Consider the following 20,073-nt stretch of genomic DNA (forward strand, 5'->3'; position numbering starts at 1 on the left):
TTCATTTTTGAGACGTTTGTATTCCTTTTTGCCTGCTTCATTTACTGCATTTTTATATTTTCTCCTTTCATCAATTAAATTCAATATTTCTTCTGTTACCCAAGGATTTCTATTAGCCCGCGTCTTTTTACCTACTTGATCGTCTGCTGCCTTCACCACTTCATCCCTCAGAGCTACCCATTCTTCTTCTACTGTATTTCTTTCCCCCATTCCTGTCAATTGTTCCCTAATGCTCTCCCTGAAACTCTCTACAACCTCTGGTTCTTTCAGTTTATCCAGGTCCCATCTCCTTAAATTCCCACCTTTTTGCAGTTTCTTCAGTTTCAATCTGCAGTTCATAACCAATAGATTGTGGTCAGAATCTACATCTGCCCCAGGAAATGTCTTACAATTTAAAACCTGGTTCCTAAATCTCTGTCTTACCATTATATAATCTATCTGAAACCTGTCAGTATCTCCAGGCTTCTTCCATGTATACAGCCTCCTTTCATGATTCTTGAACCAAGTGTTAGCTATGATTAAGTTATGCTCTGTGCAAAATTCTACAAGGCGGCTTCCTCTTTCATTCCTTCCCCCCAATCCATATTCACCTACTATGTTTCCTTCTCTCCCTTTTCCTACTGACGAATTCCAGTCACCCATGACTATTAAATTCTCGTCTCCCTTCACTACCTGAATAATTTCTTTTATCTCGTCATACATTTCATCTATTTCTTCATCATCTGCAGAGCTAGTTGGCATATAAACTTGTACTACTGTAGTAGGCATGGGCTTTGTGTCTATCTTGGCCACAATAATGCGTTCACTATGCTGTTTGTAGTAGCTAACTCGCACTCCTATTTTTTTATTCATTATTAAACCTACTCCTGCATTACCCCTATTTGATTTTGTATTTATAACCCTGTAATCACCTGACCAAAAGTCTTGTTCCTCCTGCCACCGAACTTCGCTAATTCCCACTATATCTAACTTTAACCTATCCATCTCCCTTTTTAAATTTTCTAACCTACCTGCCCGATTAAGTGATCTGACATTCCACGCTCCGATCCGTAGAACGCCAGTTTTCTTTCTCCTGATAACGACGTCCTCTTGAGTAGTCCCCGCCCGGAGATCCGAATTGGGGGACTATTTTACCTCCGGAATATTTTACCCAAGAGGACGCCATCATCATATAATCATACAGTAGAGCTGCATGTCCTCGGGAAAAATTACGGCTGTAGTTTCCCCTTGCTTTCAGCCGTTCGCAGTACCAGCACAGCAAGGCAATTTTGGTTAATGTTACAAGGCCAGATCAGTCAATCATCCAGACTGTTGCCCCTGCAACTAATGATTGTATGTTAGTCGTAAATGCTTGTTGAGGCAACTGGGGAGCATTGAAAGGTTGTGTAAACTTAATATTTGACGGCTGATTAAACTGCTACATCTGGGAAGTAGACTGGTTGTATACATTATGGGTTTGAGGTGTGGAGGGATATGTATTTTTAATTTTGGAAATGACTTGAAGAAATCCATTTGGCATTGAAGCCACTGAGTGTCTTCAACTTGCCTACATGAGGCAACAAACTTTCGAAGAATGACAGTTTGCCTTTTTTTTTATCTGGTTCTCTTTCCTGTAATGTCTGCAAAATTTTTAAGTCGACTTCATCATTTTTTTATATTGCCTTGTAGGTGGACTTGCTTTTGAAGCAAATGTTTCGGTTGTTCCTTCAACTGTAGTCACTGCCGGAGGTACTGTTGGAGCACTTAGCTCTTCACTATCGTAGTCTTCATCTCCTTTGTTGTAGCTTTCTTCTGTTTCTCTTTCCTCGTATATTTGTCGCAGAAACTGTAGCTCAATGTTCAATATGTACTTTTTTTTCTTGGAGGCATGTGAACCACTTGCTTTTGATTCTTTGTGTTTCCACCTTTTCATGACTTCTCTACGTGAAAATAAAATATTTGTAAGACGAAATGAGGAAGTATATCGAAAAAGTACAATTTGTAACTACAATATTTGTGTTGCATTGACTGTAAAATAATGTTTTCACTTTTGGGTATTTGGCCGGTGGATGCCCATTTACCGACCTCCATTATTCGTACAGAATTGGAATATCTACAGCAAGATTGATTGTTAAAGAGATCTGTCCAGCTCTGTGGCTAGTTTTGCAAAGTGAGTGAATACCACCACCCGCTAAAGAAATCTGGGAGGAATCAGCAAAGGAATTTGAATCAATAGCAAATTTCCCTCATTGTATAGGTGCATAGATGGAAAGCACATCCGTCTCGTGTGTCGAGCGGGAAGTGACACTATGTTCTTCAGTTATAAATACTATTATTCAATTGTAGTAATGGCTATCGCACACAGTTCGTACCGATTTACGTTCGTGAACATTGGAAGTTATGGAAAAGACTGTGACTCTTCTATTTTAAAAGACACTAAGCTGTGGAAATCAACTGAAATGAGATTTTCAATCTGCAGCGGAGTGTTCGCTGATATGAAATTCCCTTACAGAGTAAAACTGTGTGCCGGACCGAGACTCGAACTCGGGACCTTTGCCTTTCGCGGGCAAGTGCTCTACCATCTGAGCTACCCAAGCACGACTCACGCCCCGTCCCAACAGCATTATTTCTACCAGTAGTAGAGCACTTGCCCTCGAAAGGCAAAGGTCCCGAATTCGAGTCTCGGTCCGGCTCACAGTTTTAATCTGCCGGGAAGTTTCAATTGAAAGTGGTTCACACAATCTGCCGGAAGAGATGTGCCTACCGGGAACAGAAAGCCCGAAAGTACCTTATTTCTTTGTTGCTGACGCTGTATTTGCCTTACATAAACATTTGTTGAGATCTTGCTCTCGTATTCACTTGACTGTTGAAAAGAGGATATTTAACTACAGACTGTGTAGAGCAAGAAAGTACATAGAGTGCGCTTACAGAATACTGAGTAACAAATGGCGAATCTTTCATCGTCCCTTGAATGTACAATCTGATTTTGCTACTGATATTGTTAGGGCGATGTACTTGAGGACAATATTATGGAAATGGAAGAGGATGTTGATGAAGATGAAATGGGAGATATGATACTGCGTGAAGAGTTTGACAGAGCACTGAAAGACCTGAGTCGAAACGCATCCCCGGGTGTAGACAACATTCCATTAGAACTACTGACGGCCTTGGGAGAGCCACTCCTGACCAAACTCTACCATCTGGTGAGCAAGATGTATGAGACAGGCGAAATACCCTCAGACTTCAAGAAGAATACAATAATTCCAATCCCAAAGAAAGCAGGTGCTAACAGATGTGAAAATTACCGAACTATCAGTTTAATAAGCCACAGCTGCAAAATACTAATGCGAATTCTTTACAGACGAATGGAAAAACTAGTAGAAGCCTACCTTGGGGAAGATCAGTTTGGATTCCGTAGAAATATTGGAACTCGTGAGGCAATACTGACCCTACGGCTTATCTTAGAAGCTAGATTAACAAATGTTTCTATCATTTGTAGACTTAGAGAAAGCTTTTGACAATGTTGACTGGAATACTCTCTTTCAAATTTTGAAGGTGGCAGGGGTAAAATATAGGAAGCGAAAGGCTATTTACAATTTGTATGGAAACCAAATGGCAGTTGTAAGAGTTGAGGGGCATGAAAGGGAAGCAGTGGTTGGGAAAGGAGTGAGGCTTTTAGACGATGATGGAAATTAATGCTGTGGCATGCTACAAAGAAACAGGTACAGGATCTAGAACATACATCGGCAGATTAATTTTTGAACGGTATTACATCACAGTTTATTGATTGGCGACTCCATGGAGTGTTCTGTGCACCACGACCAGATAATGCATATAAATGCAAGGAGAAACAGCATTGGTAGTACTTTCTTGTTTTATTATCCGCAAAATCGTTTTTCGGTCACTTAGTGACCATCCTCAGTGCTGTAAGATACAATTAAAATTGTTAGGCACTGGTATTAACAATTTTAATTGTATCTTACAGCAGTGAGGATGGTCACTAAGTGACCGAAAATTGATTTTGCGGATAATAAAACAAAAAAATACGACCAATGCTGTTTCTCCTTCCATTTATATACATCCCAGTTTGATTCAAGAAAGAAAAACAACTAATTGTCGGAATAATAACTGAAGACTCAAACGTATCATCATCAACGATCCCAATGAAAACTACTGGGCTGGACGGACTGATCATTGAAATTAACGAACAGTTCTGTGATATAATGGGAAAGGAACTCACCGTAACGTGCAATGAAAGTAGTAACGTCTTCCCCCATCAGTTACGGAGGGAGTGGTAATTCTGATACCAAAGACTGGCCTGGAAAACTTGTGTTCTAATACGCTGATCAACTCCGCTTTTAAAATTCTAAAGAACACTGTAACCAATAGAATTCACTAAGGTGACAAAAGTCATGGGAAACCATACAAGATCGTGTCGGGTCACCATTTTCTTCAAGGTGATTTATAATATTCGAGTACAGTATATGCTCCAAAATCCTACTGTAAATTGAGGTCAGTGATATGGGTCTGTAATTCAATGGGTTACTCGTATTTCCTTTCTTGAATATTCGTGTGACCTGTGCTACTTTCCAGACTTCAGGAACAGACCTTTCATCAAGTACTGCTAAGAAAGGCACTATTGTGTCTACATACTCTGAAAGGCATGATTCCACTTCGATAGATACCGTTGAAAAATCCATACATAAAGAAAAGAGTTCTTTCGTCCTTGAGCAGCTTTAACATAGACAAAAAACGTGTCGGTTTAGTATTTAAAAAAGTTGGTCTTAATGTTGAAGAAGGATAGCTACATTATCTGATCAGAAGTATCTGGGCACCAATATGTAATACGGAACTGATCACTAGATATCACTAGAAGCGGATCCGCTAGTTAGAAGGAAGCGGGGCTTGCAGTGCACTGTGTAGGATGTTCCTGTGGATGCTGTCGTATGTAAGTTGAAAATCGACAAATAGCCTATAGATATTTTATCGTATTCCCAGTATTTTTTTTCAAACATTCGTCTTAGGGCGAAAACGTCTTCTATTGTCAATCGGGTTGGTCGAAAGTCAACTTGATATCCTGTATGTTGTTCTCAATGAGTGGTTGTTATTTTATAAGAATAGTGATAGACAGTACCTTGTAGGTTACATTATCAAGCTGATACCTCTATAGTTACCGCATTCCATTTTGTTTTTGTCCTTGTACATCGGCCATATTATGACGCTTTTTCATTTTTATTGCAATGTCTCATTCTTCCATGTCAGCTGGATTAGTTAACATATTTTCTTCTATTATTCTGTCCTCCCCTGGGACCTTGTTATTGCAGTCTTCACATCTTCTTCAGTCAACTCTCAAAAATTCTCGAGAAAATCGACTTTCAAGATCCCTGAGAAGCATTAATTCCCTAACAAGAGGTCGTTTTATCGAGAGGCCACGTGGCTCAGTTGCGGAATAATCCCTTCACATATGGGTGGCCTGGGTTCAATTCCTGGCCGATGCAAAATTTTGAACAAAGATCCATTTCTGTGGAACGTAAAATACATAAAGACGAAAAATTTAATTTGTAACATTTTTTGTTTCCTTTATTAACCGTGATATATAAAAGATCATTAATTAAGAATTTATATTTACTATGAAGACTGAGATTTCGCCTGCGATATGTAATTGTAACTAACAAAACGTGTATTTTTAATTAAAAAAATATAGCGTATATTTGATTAATCTTATATTTAAAATGGCAGAAGTATTCTAAAAGGACGATAAAAGCTAAAAAAGTTATGACGAAAACAAGATTCGAATCTTCGATTACCACTCTCGAAAGTTACCGACTTTTTTCAGCTTTATGTATTTTCGCTCAACATAAGTGATCGTAGAACATGCACCTTTGTTTAAGAATTTGTGTCTGCCAAGAATCGAACTCAGGCCGCCTACAGGAGGCGAGCATTGTAGTACAAATTCATGTGGTCCATCGAAAAATTGACCTAGCTGTAGCGAATTAAACAGGCTTGGAAAAGTCGACTTTGTCGAGAATTGTTGAGATTTCATCGATCGCTTTGGAAGACTGATACTCACTTGTAACCGGAGGGTCACGGTGTTGATTCCCAGCCGAGTCGCAGATTTTCCCCGCTCAGGGACTGTGTGTTGTGTTGTCCCTATCTTCGTATCAACATGAGTTACACTAAACTCGCCTGCATGGCGTCACGTGACGTGTCTAAGCCCATGTAACTTCGTACCAGGTTAAGGCTTGACGCTAATGAGTCTTCTGAACTGTCATAATACACTGTCTTAAAGTCTTCCACTGTTGAGGTTGTAACCTCCCCACAAAAATAATAATTAAATGAATTTTTTAATATTGTAACCTCTGAACAAAATTGGCTCCCATTTATGATCTCTATGCTGAAATGCATTCACATTTAATGTAACCACAAAATTCAATTCCTAAATCCGGAAATAATAAAAAAAAATTCAGTAACCTGGTAAATTTTATGACGACAGCAGCGCTGCGCCTCGGCCCTGTATTCTGAATAAAAAAAGGAAAAAAATCTTACCTCAATAAAAACAGCGAATATATCTGCTCTTATGTAGAAATTTTTCGGCACAGCTTCGTGCAATGCTGGCATATATTTTTTCTGATTCTTGGAACGAATGATAATGCATTGGAAATTTTCTTTAAATTGAAATGAATGCTTTTCTTTAAAAAAATACTTTATATTATAAAAATTATTATTGGGGCATTTTTTTTAAAGGAATTAATGACAGTTAATATACATTACTAGATATGCGCAAGGCTGCTTCTTTACTTTCTACAATAATACTCATCCTCCAAAGTCCCGACCAGAGCAGACTGCCGACACGCGCAGGCACGGGCCGACTAGAGTCGACTACTGCAGACTCACGCAGACTACTGAAGACTACTGCCGACTAGCGACAAGCAACAACTAACTACATACTACTCTCTGGTCAGAGACTCTGCCATGCCTCGCCCATCGCCGGCAACGCATACGTCTTACATATACGTCTTACAAGGTGACTGTATAGGCACGTCCCGACATCCAACGGGAAAAAAAGCCTTCGCACCGGAAGAACAAAATGATACCATAATGCTGGTGCGCCGGCCGGGGTGGCCAAGCGGTTGAACGCGCTACAGTCTGGAACCGCGTGACCGCTACGGTCGCAGGTTCGAATCCTGCCTTGGGCATGGATGTGTGTGGTGTCCTTAGATTAGTTAGGTTTAAGTAGTTCTAAGTTCTATGGGACTGATGACCTTAGAAGTTAAGTCCCATAGTGCTCAGAGCCATTTGAACCATTTGAATGCTGGTGCCATGTGGTTTCCTTGTCCTCCTCGTCAAATGTCGTGCGTGGCGCATTAATGGCAAATGTACTTGTAATACATGCGTGATGTGATAACAGTATATTTTGTTGCTGCATTAAGTCTGCATCTAACGTGCCAAAATGGTCCAACATTATAGGTCTTGGTCACCACGGTCAACTGACCTCAATATTCTGGATAATTCTGTCTGGGACCATTTAACAAATTAAAGTACAACGTTCTTGTTGATAAGGGTGAATTAATGGAGCGACGAATTGCATAATCTTGTCAAGATTTACGAGACGGTCTCAGATGGTAACTTATTGCGGGGACGAGTGTAATAATGCATTCAAATACGATTATGACTCGATGAATACCTGACTGGTATGAGACTACAGTAAACTGTAATGAGCGGAAGTAGTTACGTATTTCTAGTTAAGATAGGGCACAAGTGAAATTGAACCAAATTACATGGGAACTTACTCGAAAAAATTACATGTGAAACACATTTTGACTAACTAGAACAAAATTTCACACTTAAGTCAGCGCCAAGTCGAAACCATGCATTCGCAAATATTCTGCAAACGTCTCATATTCGGACCAATGTTTACGTTTCTGCTTGTATTACCGCGTACTTCCTCCCGTCTCAGTATTCACTATTAATTATGACACTTCTTGTGTATCAACAGTATCTAGCGCAAGAAAAATCTCGCATGACTTGAAAAAGAGGACAGTTCGCCCTTATTACAGGAAGATTAAAAGAACTGCTGCACAGAATATAACAAACGCCCTTCTGTTGTAGGATAGTAGAGTGTATTCTTGTTTTCGTTAGGGTTTACTGTACCTAGCTACGGGATCCGTTTTACCCATTTACCTAAGGGAGAGTTTTTCTATGAGCAACTTGCGTGCGAATCATGTAAACTTTGTCATGTGTATAATCGTAGTTTAACTGTTTGTGTATCGTATTATCTTAGTCGTGAAGTGAGGATCCGTGCAGAATTTGCCTAAACGAGCGTGGAAAACCACCTAAAACCGCACGAAGTCTGGCCAGTGTACTAGCAACGGCTGTAAATCCACGCAGATTCGATCTGGGTCTTGCTCACTGTCCTGTCTCGCAGGCTAGCGCGCGGAGCATTAGGTTATACCAGTAGGTGATATTCCGTTACTTTTTTTCCTTTATTGTATTTCAATGCCCCATCTGGGACGGGCTAGCAGCAGCATATGTGCTGCTCTTCAGCCCAAAGATATTAATTATACAATGGAAGACATTTAAAATTATGGAGAAGAAAATATGGCGTACATAAATATAAAAAGGGGGAACATAATGGAAGAGAACAGACAAAAAGGGGGGGGCAACTGTAAAGTGCAGATAAAAACCTTGAAAAAGTATTGTGCACAAAAAACCTCACGCTGGGACAATTAAGAGAACACAAGGCCAAGTATGGCTGGAGCATAAAAGTAGCAATGGACGGCTTAGCACATAACGATCACTGACAGTAACACTATGTACAAGTCCAGCACATAATTAAAATCACAGCTCTGGACGCACAGGAGAACAGCACCAAACACAACAACTGAAGTAGCACACTGACGACGATGAGCAAACACAGGATCTGCCAGGGGCATGGAGATGAGGGAGGGGGGAAGAAGGGAGGGAGGGAGGGAGGGGTGGAGAAGGGGGAGATGGGCGGGGGCGAGTCGAAGAGGGCTGGGGAGGGAAGGACGTGGCAGGAACACAGTTGAGGAGGAGGAGGTGTAGGGACTCAGGGGTGAAAGGGGGATGTTCCGTTACAACGTTAGTAATAGGTAAACTTCTGAAGGTCGATACATCGTGTGAGTATCGACGTGAGATCTATGAACACGTAAAAGCCTAGCAGAGAAGGAGAGTGAAAAAAATGTTTCTAAGAGCGTTCGGGGTCCAACCGTAAAGGAAACCGCGTACAAGGCGTGACCAGTTCTAGAGCGCTGGAAGGAAATTCGGGTGTGCTCCAGGGAACAGTGCTGTGATCCTTGCTATGCGTGTTGTATATTAATGACCTTGCAGACAACATTAATAGTAAAACCAGACTTTTTGCAGATGATGCATTTATGTGCAATGAAGTACTATCTGAGAGAAGCTGCACAAATATTCAGTCAGATCTTGATAAGATTTCAACTTGGTGCAGAGACTGTCAATTTGCTCTAAATGGCCAGGAGTGAAAAATTGTGCCCACGCACAACGAAAAAACATAGTATCCTGTGACTGCAATATCAGTGAATCATTGTTGGAATTGGCGAACTCATACAAATACCTCGGTGTAACGCTTGGTAGGGATATGAAATGGAATGACCACATAAGCTCAGTCGTGAGTAAATCAGGTGGCAGACTTTGGTTTATTTGTAGGATACTGGGGAAGTGCAACCAGTCTACAAAAGAGATTGCTTACAAATCACTTGTGCGACCGTTTCTAGAATATTGCTCAAGCGTGAGAGACCCGTATCAGGTAGAACTAACAGGGGATATTGAACGTATGTACGGAGAAAGGTATCTCGAATAGTCGCAGTTTTGTTTGATCCATGGGAGATAGTGAAGGAACTGAACTGGCAGACTCTTGAAGACAGACGTAAAGTATCACGAGAAAGTATATTAACAAAGATTCAAGAACCGGTCAGATCCAGTAAAAGAACTGTGTAAGACGATCTTCACGAAATTTTTACCTTGTTGTTTACTACTTATTAAATTGTGTGCAGAATGAAATTTTGGGTACAAGAAACTCTCCTGAGACCATCGAGGGAAAAGTTGAAGGTTGATTTTTTTTTTATTCCGTCAATGACGCGGCCGTTAGACCTTGAACACAAGCTCGGAATGACTGAAGTATGAGAAAGAAGTGGGCGCTGTTCTCATTAAAAGATTAATCCCACCATTCACCTTAATCGATTATGAAAGATGACAGAACACATAAACCCGCATTTTATATAAGGGTCTTACTCACAGCCACCAGCGCCGAGCGTTTGGGAGATGCATGTAGGACATATCAGCATTCTAAATAATTATCATCATTGGTGTTGTTATTAACGAGTTTTATTCCAGATAGGAGAGGTATGGAATACAGAAAATTTTCTATAGAGGCTCATACACTTTTGTAAGCCAGAGAATTTACGTCTTTATTTTAAGGTTGTAGAAGTGCTCCCGTACGTCACCGACTCTTCAACCACATCGTCATTCCTAAAATTGTTTCGACCCAAGGTACGCCTTAAATTTGGAGAAAGCGATATGAGCTCTGGTGCTTACTATGAATGCCTATGAATTTCTCATCCGATAGAATACAACTGTTCCTGTCTGCCAGTATGCTGACGGTCGTAATTTTCCATTAATCAGATTCATCACGATTTTTGTTTCGATTAACATGGCACAGACCCACGATACAGATAACCAGTGGCAGTAAGTACTTGAGGCACAAGTTTTGTTTGAAAGAGTGTGTTTATTTCTTGATGAATGGTTTGGCGTTATTTTAATTTCTTCCTTAATTCGCGGTTGTAGGCGTGACAGTATTGAACACATGACAAATCTAAGTGACAACGCCTACAGTCAAAAATACCCATACTTTATTGTGTCAAAGAATGTGTATCGGCTAAATCCCTACCCACACTTCCAAATCTAGCTTTCCGTGAATGGAATAAGGCGAATGCCGCGAAGCTTCCTCTAAATAGCATGGAGCCAACTTTCTTCCCCAACCTTTTACTATCGCGGTTATCGTTCCACCTGTTATTACCTCGTCGTCTACAAGATTTTAAACCAGAATCTACAGTATTTCGTCTGCTTCAGACACAGAGGACACAAACAAAACACAGGACGACTCTCAAATAGATGCCAAATGTTACCCTCCAATCCCAACAGAAAGATAAGATTAAAATAATTACTGCAGAATTGTTGTTCCTGGGCTCCATACGTGAATGGAACAGGAAGAGACCCTAAAAACTGGTAAATGTAAATATGTATGTAATCTTCAGTGCTGTCAGCCAATATTAAACGCAATCGTTAGCGCTGTCAGTGAACATTAAACTTAAGTCACCATACTGGAAATAAACTGAAGAGTAGAAGAACAGTTACTCCTGACTAATATCGTGTAGGGAGCACGCAGAAGTGCCGCAACACGAATTGGCACGAACTAACGTCTAAAGCAGTGCTAAAGGAAACTGACACCATCAATCCTGCAGATCCGTCCATAGATCCGTAAGAGAACGAGGAGTGGAGATTTCTTCTAAACAGCACGTTGCAAGGCATCCCAGATATGCTCAATAATAGTCTTGTCTGGGGAGTTTGGCAGCCAGTGAAAGTGTTTACACCCAGAAGAGTGTCCCTGGAGCCACTCTGTAGCAATTCTGGACGTGTGGGGTGTCGTATTGTTCCGCTGGAATTGCCCAAGTCCGTCGCAATGCACGATGGACATGAATGGATGCAGGTGTCACCTGTCACACTAGTCAATAGACGTATAAGGGGTCCACATCACTCCAACTGCACACGGCTCACACCATTACAGAGTCAACACCAGCTTGAACAGTCCCCTGCTGACATGCAGGATCCATGGATTCATGAGGTTGTCTCCATACACGAACACGTTCGTCCGCTTGATACACTTTGAAACGAGACTCGTCCGACCAGACACGTTTCCAGTTATCAACAGTCCAATGTCTGTGTTGATGGACCCAGTCGAGACGTAAAGGTTTGTGTCGTGCCGTCATCAAGGGCACACGAGTGGGCCATCGGCACCGAAAGCCTATATCGATGATGTTTCGTTCGAAGGTTCGCACGCTGACACTTGCTGACGGTCCTGCATAGAAATCCATAGCAGTTTGCGAAAGGGTTGCACTTCTGTCACGTTGAACGCCAACTTTAATACCATATTCAAACTCACTTAAATCTTAATAACCTACCATTGTAGCAGCAGTAACCGATCTAACTGCGCCAGACACTTGTCTTGTATAGGCGTTTCAGAGCGCAGTGCCTGTTCACACATCTCTGTATTTGAATACGCATGCCTATACCAGTTTCTTTGGTGCTTCAGTGTAGAATATGTACTTTATGCAACGTTAGAGTAAGTTTCCAGTATTATCGCAATTTGTAACTGTTACAGTGTGTATTGTGATGATCCTCTTCTTCATTTTTAAGAGCGAAAGTGATAAATAATAAATACCAAATAAGACTTCCGGCTGTCCTCAAAGACTTAAGGTGTATATTTTTAAAATTGAAAGTGGTCGACATAGGTGACTATAGTTTCACTGAAGGGGCAGAAAAGGCTGCTTTTCAACACGCTCTAGCGCTGATACCTCTTGTCATATTTCAGACCAGAGCAGCGATTCTGTAGGAAACTTTGTCTACTTTAGTTTTATGGCGACTGATCATCTTTGTAAACGCTTAGTTGCCGAGATATGATCGAAAAACAAAAAAGTGTGAATATTTTGAGATGTTTTGATTTTTTTTTATGGAACCGCGACCTCCTATATGGTAGAAAACATGAAATTCGGATTCAGCATCCCAAAAACCATACAGAATCTTTGAGGAGAAGGCTTCCGCAATTTTATTACTAAAACAGCTTTAAACTACCAGTTCATTAGACTAGGACATTGACGCTGCACTACTCCTCTTGCGTAGGCCCATGGAAATTAAATGAAAGATTTTTTAAAAAAAGGCGAAGTTATTCTCTCGTGGCCCTGTTTGGTATTCCAGACAGACTGTGTCACTAATCTGCTTTACTTGTTCAAGATCACAAGAATAACGTGAGAGACGTTACGTCAAATTCCGAGGCACTGGACTGCCATTTCACCCTCCCTGCACTCGCGAATGTCAACGCACAGGTCGTCGATATGGGTGCGAACTACCCTCTGCCATTCACTACCCAGTGGTTTCCGAGGTAAACAAGTTGATGCCTTGATGATCATACAGACTTCCAGGGCTGATGGACGAGGCGAGGCGAGGCAGACAACGCTACCCTTCAGATTTAGTGGTGAGATGGCCCAGTGAACAGCCCATCACAACCTGAACACGGGCCATGCATGATAACAGGAAGAAGGTGTGCTAAACTGTGAAAAATGAAACAAAATAGAAACAGTGAACAGTTCAAGGTCAAGACTTGTAACTTCGGGGTTGTATGGTATCGGTATTGGACCATGATGGGGGAAATCCGTGTTCACTTCTCCATAGCGTCCCTTTTTTTCACAAAGTATGAGCCGAGCGTCTCACCATTGACGTGCCTGTTCGTTCCGTCTGCAACAGCTAGGTGTAAGGTAGGGACCTACAGACGTACGTACTTCCTATTTGTTCTACACAACTACGACATATTATGACTCTTGCGTTACGTTTTGGAAGTTTTGACTCTTGAATTCCTTTGTTGTAACACCCGTTTATTTGTTGTTCCATTTCTGTGAGACACTTAAGCGTCATCTCACCCGTTCTCACTATTCATCACATTTTCTTGCTGGGGTAATATATATGCCTTCCATTTGACTCATATTGTATAACCAGTTGCCAAGACTACAGAAAGAGAACAGACACGTCAATGACCGGGAATACAGTACATAATTTTCTGGAAAGAAAAACCAGCAGACACAAGGGAGAGTTGAATATGGATCTCCCGCTTTGCAGTACAACACCGTGACCTCAGAACCACGACGCCAAGGAGCTTGGACCGCTCACTATTTCTATTTTGCTTCTTTTTTCATAGTTCAGTACACCTTCTACCTGTTTTCAAGGCTGATCTGTGTTCAGTGTTGGATAGGCTATCCACTGGGTAATTTCACTACTAAATCTGAGGGGGGTGCGATGGGGAGTCTCCCTAGTGGATTGTAAGCTACAAGCAAAAATTAGAAATCTTCATATTTACTGTAAGAATGCTTACGATGAAAAAATAAATGCATGCAGACAAATTTCTACAATAATTTCATCTGCGAGACTTACAGAGTGTTCTTCGTTCACAATAGTTGTTCAAAGTGACGCTCCCAGGCTTCGGTGCAGACATGTTTCCGTCGCCCGAAATTCTATCGTTCTCATTTGAACAAACCCAATGTTGTAAATAGTCTTCACGGGTTTGCCGCCGGATCACATTGTGCAAATTCCACAATATTTCCTCGGAGCAACTGTCCGACATCTTCACGTGGTTCAACCTTGCTGGTAGCTAGGTATGGCCGACAGTATCCACACGTCGACGCCCCGTTTCTAGAACATGCGCGCGAAGAGTGCGCAGGCGAGGATATTGCGCATGCTCAAATTACTTGCAGATGGATGTGCCATATCCAAACGCCCTCTGCAGAAAATCGCAGGCAAGTGCGCTGTACGCTGCGTTTACAAACAGTTTGGCCAGACGTTACTCACCAAAGACTGTACTAGACCAATTTTATGACGAAATTAGAATTCAACTGCTGACGGGCGTTGATATACAGAGGGGTCGAAAAAAATGTATCCACTGTTTAAAAGTCCATAACTTGCAATCTAATTGACGGAGTTGTATCATTTTTGGTGAAAGTGTAGCTTAAAGTCCAACTTAAAGATATCACTGTAGGTGTTCGAAATGGTCACCATTAACATCCACACACACACACGATGCCGCCGAACTGCAGCACGAACTACTGACTGCAACGTGTTCATTTGGATACTTGCACATGAATGCACGACGGATTTTCGAAGTTCATCCAATGTGCGTGGCTTTCGTCGATAAACGACGTCCTTTAGTGTTCCCCACAGGTAAAAGTCCAGAGGAGTTAGGTCTGGGGAACGTGGTGGATACTCCACAGCACCTCTACGGCCTATCCATCTTCTTGGTAGATTTTCGTCGAGATACGTCCAAACACGATTTAGGTAATGGGCTGGGGCACCATCTTGTTGAAAGTAAACTCTTCCGTCTCCATACAAGTTTCGGATGGCAGGTAAAATGGATGTCTGAAGCTTCTGAAGGTAAACCTCACCGGTAACTGTGACGTCAAAGAAGAATGGCCCAATCAAGCCCCGGTAAGACAACCCACACCACACATTTACTCCTGGCAAATTCACGGCTTTGTCTACACGGACGTTCGGATTTTCAGCGACCCAGTAGATGCAACTGTGGCGATATACTGTACCATTGAGTTTGAACTGTGCCTCATCAGATCACACAATCCTCTCTGCAAACTCTTCATCGTTGCACACCATGTTAGTAAACCACTCGCAGTACTCCATTTTACGATCTGGGTCGTCCTCGTTCATTGCGTGTAGCAATTGTGGGATGTAGCACTTCCACTTTGCTGTATTCAAAATTCGCCGAACACTTGAGCGACTCACTCCAGTTTCACGGGCACACTGTCTCACAGACTTCTGTGGTGAGCGAGTGAATTGTTGTAACACACGACGGGAGTTAGCTGGACTTGTTACTGTTACAGGTCGTCCAGATCGTTGTTTGTGTACATCTTTAACACAGCCTTCGACTTCAAATTTGTCTAGAATGCGACGAATAGTTAAACGTGTCGGTGGCTCTGTTTGATACTCATTTCTCCATTGCCGTTGAACCTCATTAATGTTTTCGTACTTAATATACCACTTCAAAACTGACTTCCTTTCATTGATTGTAAGCCTTGCGCCAGACATGTTTACTCGAGTAACTAGGTGCAATTAAGAACAAAACATTGACTTATCTGGCGACTGTCATCTGACAAAACAAAACAACGCAACACAAGGCTTGTGTGGCGATTGCCGGAACTACAAACTATTACACTACCAAAGATGAGACAACTCCGTCAATTACTTTGCCAGTTATGGTCTTTTAAATAGTGGATACATTTTTTTGGACCCTTCTGTATATCAACGGGGCAGGTGAAAATGTGTGCCCCGACTGGGACTCGAACCGGGGATCTCCTGCTTACATGGCAGACGCTCTATCAATGTGAGCCACCGAGGGCACAGAGCACACCGCGACTGCAGGGACTATCTCGCGCACGCCTCCCGCGAGACCCACATTCTCACCTTATATGTCCACACACTACGTTCGTAGTGTCCCTACCCAACACACTCACTACTCGTGGAAGACATTCTTACCAAGTCCCGTAAGAGTTCGTGTAATACGTGTGCATCCGCACAGAAGAAGAAGGTCATGGGCGGTATTGCCGGAACTATATACTTATGGTGTCTGTTCTTTCGGACATGTCCTAAAGAACAGACACCATGTCCAGATATAATTTTATGACGGGTCTGTTACCAAAATCTTGATTTTCGCGTCTTGATTTAATAGCAGCCAATGCAGGGTTCAAGGCTGTGCTCAGTTGAAATCCCGTATCCTTGCTGATGATATTATCGGCTGTACGGATATGTATTGCTTCTTTAATGAAGCAGTCCCAGAAAGATGATGACAGGGATATAACCTCCGTCTTTTCATAAATAATGCGATGTCCTGTATTCAGACAGTAGCAAAAAGTTTGAGGAGGATGTAGTAGCGTTATTTAAACACGTGCTTGCTTCAACATACTTCTTATTTCATGACCTATATTTTGAACAAGTGGACGGTGTCGCCATGGGAAGCCCTCTGTCTCCTGTGGTGGCCAATTATTTTATGGAGGACTTTGAAGAAAAAGCACTACACTCAGCCACTCTCAAACCCTTTCGTTTTCTACGGTATATGGATGATACATTTGTGGTGTGGCCACGTGGACATGATATTCTACCTACGTTTCTTTAGCATCTGAATTCGTCCCATCCGAATATAAACTTCACAATGGAAGTGGAAAAAGATGCTACTTTACCTTTTATTGATGTTTTGGTACGAAGGAAAGCAGATGGAACCTTGCGACACAGTGTCTACCGCAAGCCAAAGCATACAGATCTGCCGGGTGATCAAAAAGTCAGTATAAATTTGGAAACTTAATAAACCACGGAATAATGTTCATAGAGAGGTAAAAATTGACAGACATGCTTGGAATGACATGGGGTTTTATTAGAACAAAACAAAATTGCTAGATGCGTGAAAGATCTCTTGCACGCGTCGTTTGGTGATGATCGTGTGCTCAGCCGCCACTTCCGTCACGCTTGGCCTGCCAGGTCCCCAGACCACAGTCCGTGCGATTATTGGCTTTGGAATTACCTGAGGTCGCAAGTGTATCGTGATCGACCGACACCTCTAGGGATGCTGAAAGACAACATCCGACGCCAATGCCTCACCATAACTCCGGACATGCTTTACAGTGCTGTTCACAACATTATTCCTCGACTACAGCTATTGTTGAGGAATGATGGTGGACATATTGAGCATTTCCTGTAAAGAACATCATATTTGCTTTGTCTTACTTTGTTGTGCTAGTTATTGCTATTCTGATCAGATGAAGCGCCATCTGTCGGACTTTTGTGAACTTTTGTATTTTTTTAGTTCTAATAAAACGCCTTTTCATTCCAAGCATGTGTGTCAATTTGTACCTCCCTATCTATATAACTCCGTGATTTATTCAGTTTTCAAATTTATACTAACTTTTTGATCACCCGCTATATCTGCAGGCCACAAGCTGCCATCATCCTGCACAATGCGGTAGTGAATTACGTACGTTAGTTCATTGAGCACATGTGGAATCTGATCCTGAAAACCTGTCGAATGAAATACAACACGTGAAGACAGTGTTCCGACAGAACGGTTATTCTGAGAGGCAGATATCTAATACATCCAGGCCCAGACGAGTTCAATCTATGGAGCAGAATGAAGATACGAAGGCACCCGCCGCATTGGCCGTTCTGTCGTATTTTTGTGCCATGTCTTCAAGAATCGGAAGAGTTCTCGGAAGATATGGCATTAAGTGTGTTTTTCAGCCATCTGAAAAACTTAGAAAACTGTTGGGTTCGGTTAAGGATCATCTTGGCCTGAGGAAATGTGGTGTGTACAAAATTCATTGTCAAAGTGGGGCAGCCTATGTAGGGCAGACATGTCGCACAGCACATGAGCAATGTGATGAACATCAGCGTCATAAACGCCTTCGACAACCGGAAAAGTCGCCAATTGCAGAACAAATGACATGCAAATTAATTAAATTGATCACTTAATCACCCCCACCCCCAATTACCCTCATCCCCGACCTCGACCATCCCCAACCCCAGATGGTTCAAAATGGTTCAAATGGCTCTGAGCACTATGCGACTTAACTTCTGAGGTCATCAGTCGCCTGGAACTTAGAACTAATTAAACCTAACTAACCTAAGGACATCACACACACCCATGCCCGAGGCAGGATTCGAACCTGCGACCGGAGCGGTCGCTCGGCTCCAGACTGCAGCGCCTAGAACCCCACGGCCACTCCGGCCGGCAACCACAGATGACATCACATGTTTTCCTCAGCCTGCATGTATGCCATAGCCCCTTCCAAACCCCCTCCCCTGCCTCACCCATCCTCCTCCTCTCCCCCGACGTACCCTATTGGCGGGAATTTCGAATTTTCGCAGGAATTTAGAATTTTGGTGGGAATTTCGAATTTTGGCGGGTATTTCTTTGTCCCAGGGTTGTGCTAATATTCTACCCCACCCGGGAGTTGACAAGAGATCAAAACTGGCGGATCCCTTTTCGGGACTCGAACCCTCGTCCTCCTGGGCGGAAAGCCCAAGTGTACCTCCCCACCCCCTTAACACAATTAAACCACCAGAGGAGCTTGGAACTGGCGGGAAATTAAAAATGGCGGTACCCTTTCTGGGACTCAATACCTGATTCTACTGGATGGAAAGCCCACGTGCTAACACATGGAAACTGTCCAGATACGGAACAGAAAGGTTAAGTTAGTGTAATTTATTTATTATGGTTGGGAAACTGACGCAAAAAATGATCGATCCTATTTAGATAATTAATCATAAAGATCAGGCCAAATTACACAAGTATATGCTTAACGCTACACAAGGGAGTCATAATAGCCCAGAACAGCTCAAAAACTGACGATATCATACAACTGGTGTTGTCCTGCCTGAAAAAATTTCGCAATGCCTTTCGAAACTAGCGACAGACACACTACAACTCTACTGTACACCTACAAGCTGGCGGGAAAAGACAGGTGTGCAAGGTAGTAACTTCATTCTTTTTGGCACGAACAATGTTCAACTGACGAGATGTTGGTGTTGGACAGAGAGGAGTTCGAAAAGTGCATTACCTGTAAGCATGCAGTACCTATCGTTGTCTGACATCAGAGTTCCCTACAGACACCTGCTCATAAACAACCTACAGCCGCAGTAACCGATGCCAATACACGGTACCACAACTGACTGAAAAAGATGCGTCACAGTTTTAATTGCACTTCGAAATTGTTGTGAAAAAACTAATCCTCATAATGAACTGGTTATAATGTGGCACATGTTCTGGGGAAAATCGTTGCCCTAAACGACTGCAAAGGGGGTGGTAGTTGAACGTGCACTCTCCTCGACAGGCATCCACAAATAGTCGAAACTGGAAGCCCTCTTCCTCCCTCCATCCACCTACGGGGGGTACACGGGCTTCTTGAAATGACCAGATGCTCTACCGAGCATCTCGCGCCCCCACTACCGCGCCTCTAAGGCCGCTGTCCGCACTTGGCTTTCCACCATCTGGCAGCCGCCTTAAGGAGACGCTCCAGCGCCAACGTAATAGCTTATATAGTCAACTAAACAATTGGAGATAAAAGGATGGCCGCCTCAAGTGCAACTTTTTCGTCTAAAATATAGTGACAGAGCCCCACGCGCCGCCCCCTGGACAGAGAGCGGCTATGCCCGGCCACCACCACAGCAGACACGGCGCCTCTCCCCCGCGCTCGCAGCGGCCCGCCATTCAGCGATCAAGAACAGCTGTATTTG

The sequence above is a fragment of the Schistocerca cancellata genome, chromosome 5 (assembly GCF_023864275.1).
Source record: "Schistocerca cancellata isolate TAMUIC-IGC-003103 chromosome 5, iqSchCanc2.1, whole genome shotgun sequence".
In the NCBI taxonomy this organism is placed as follows: domain Eukaryota; kingdom Metazoa; phylum Arthropoda; class Insecta; order Orthoptera; family Acrididae; genus Schistocerca; species Schistocerca cancellata.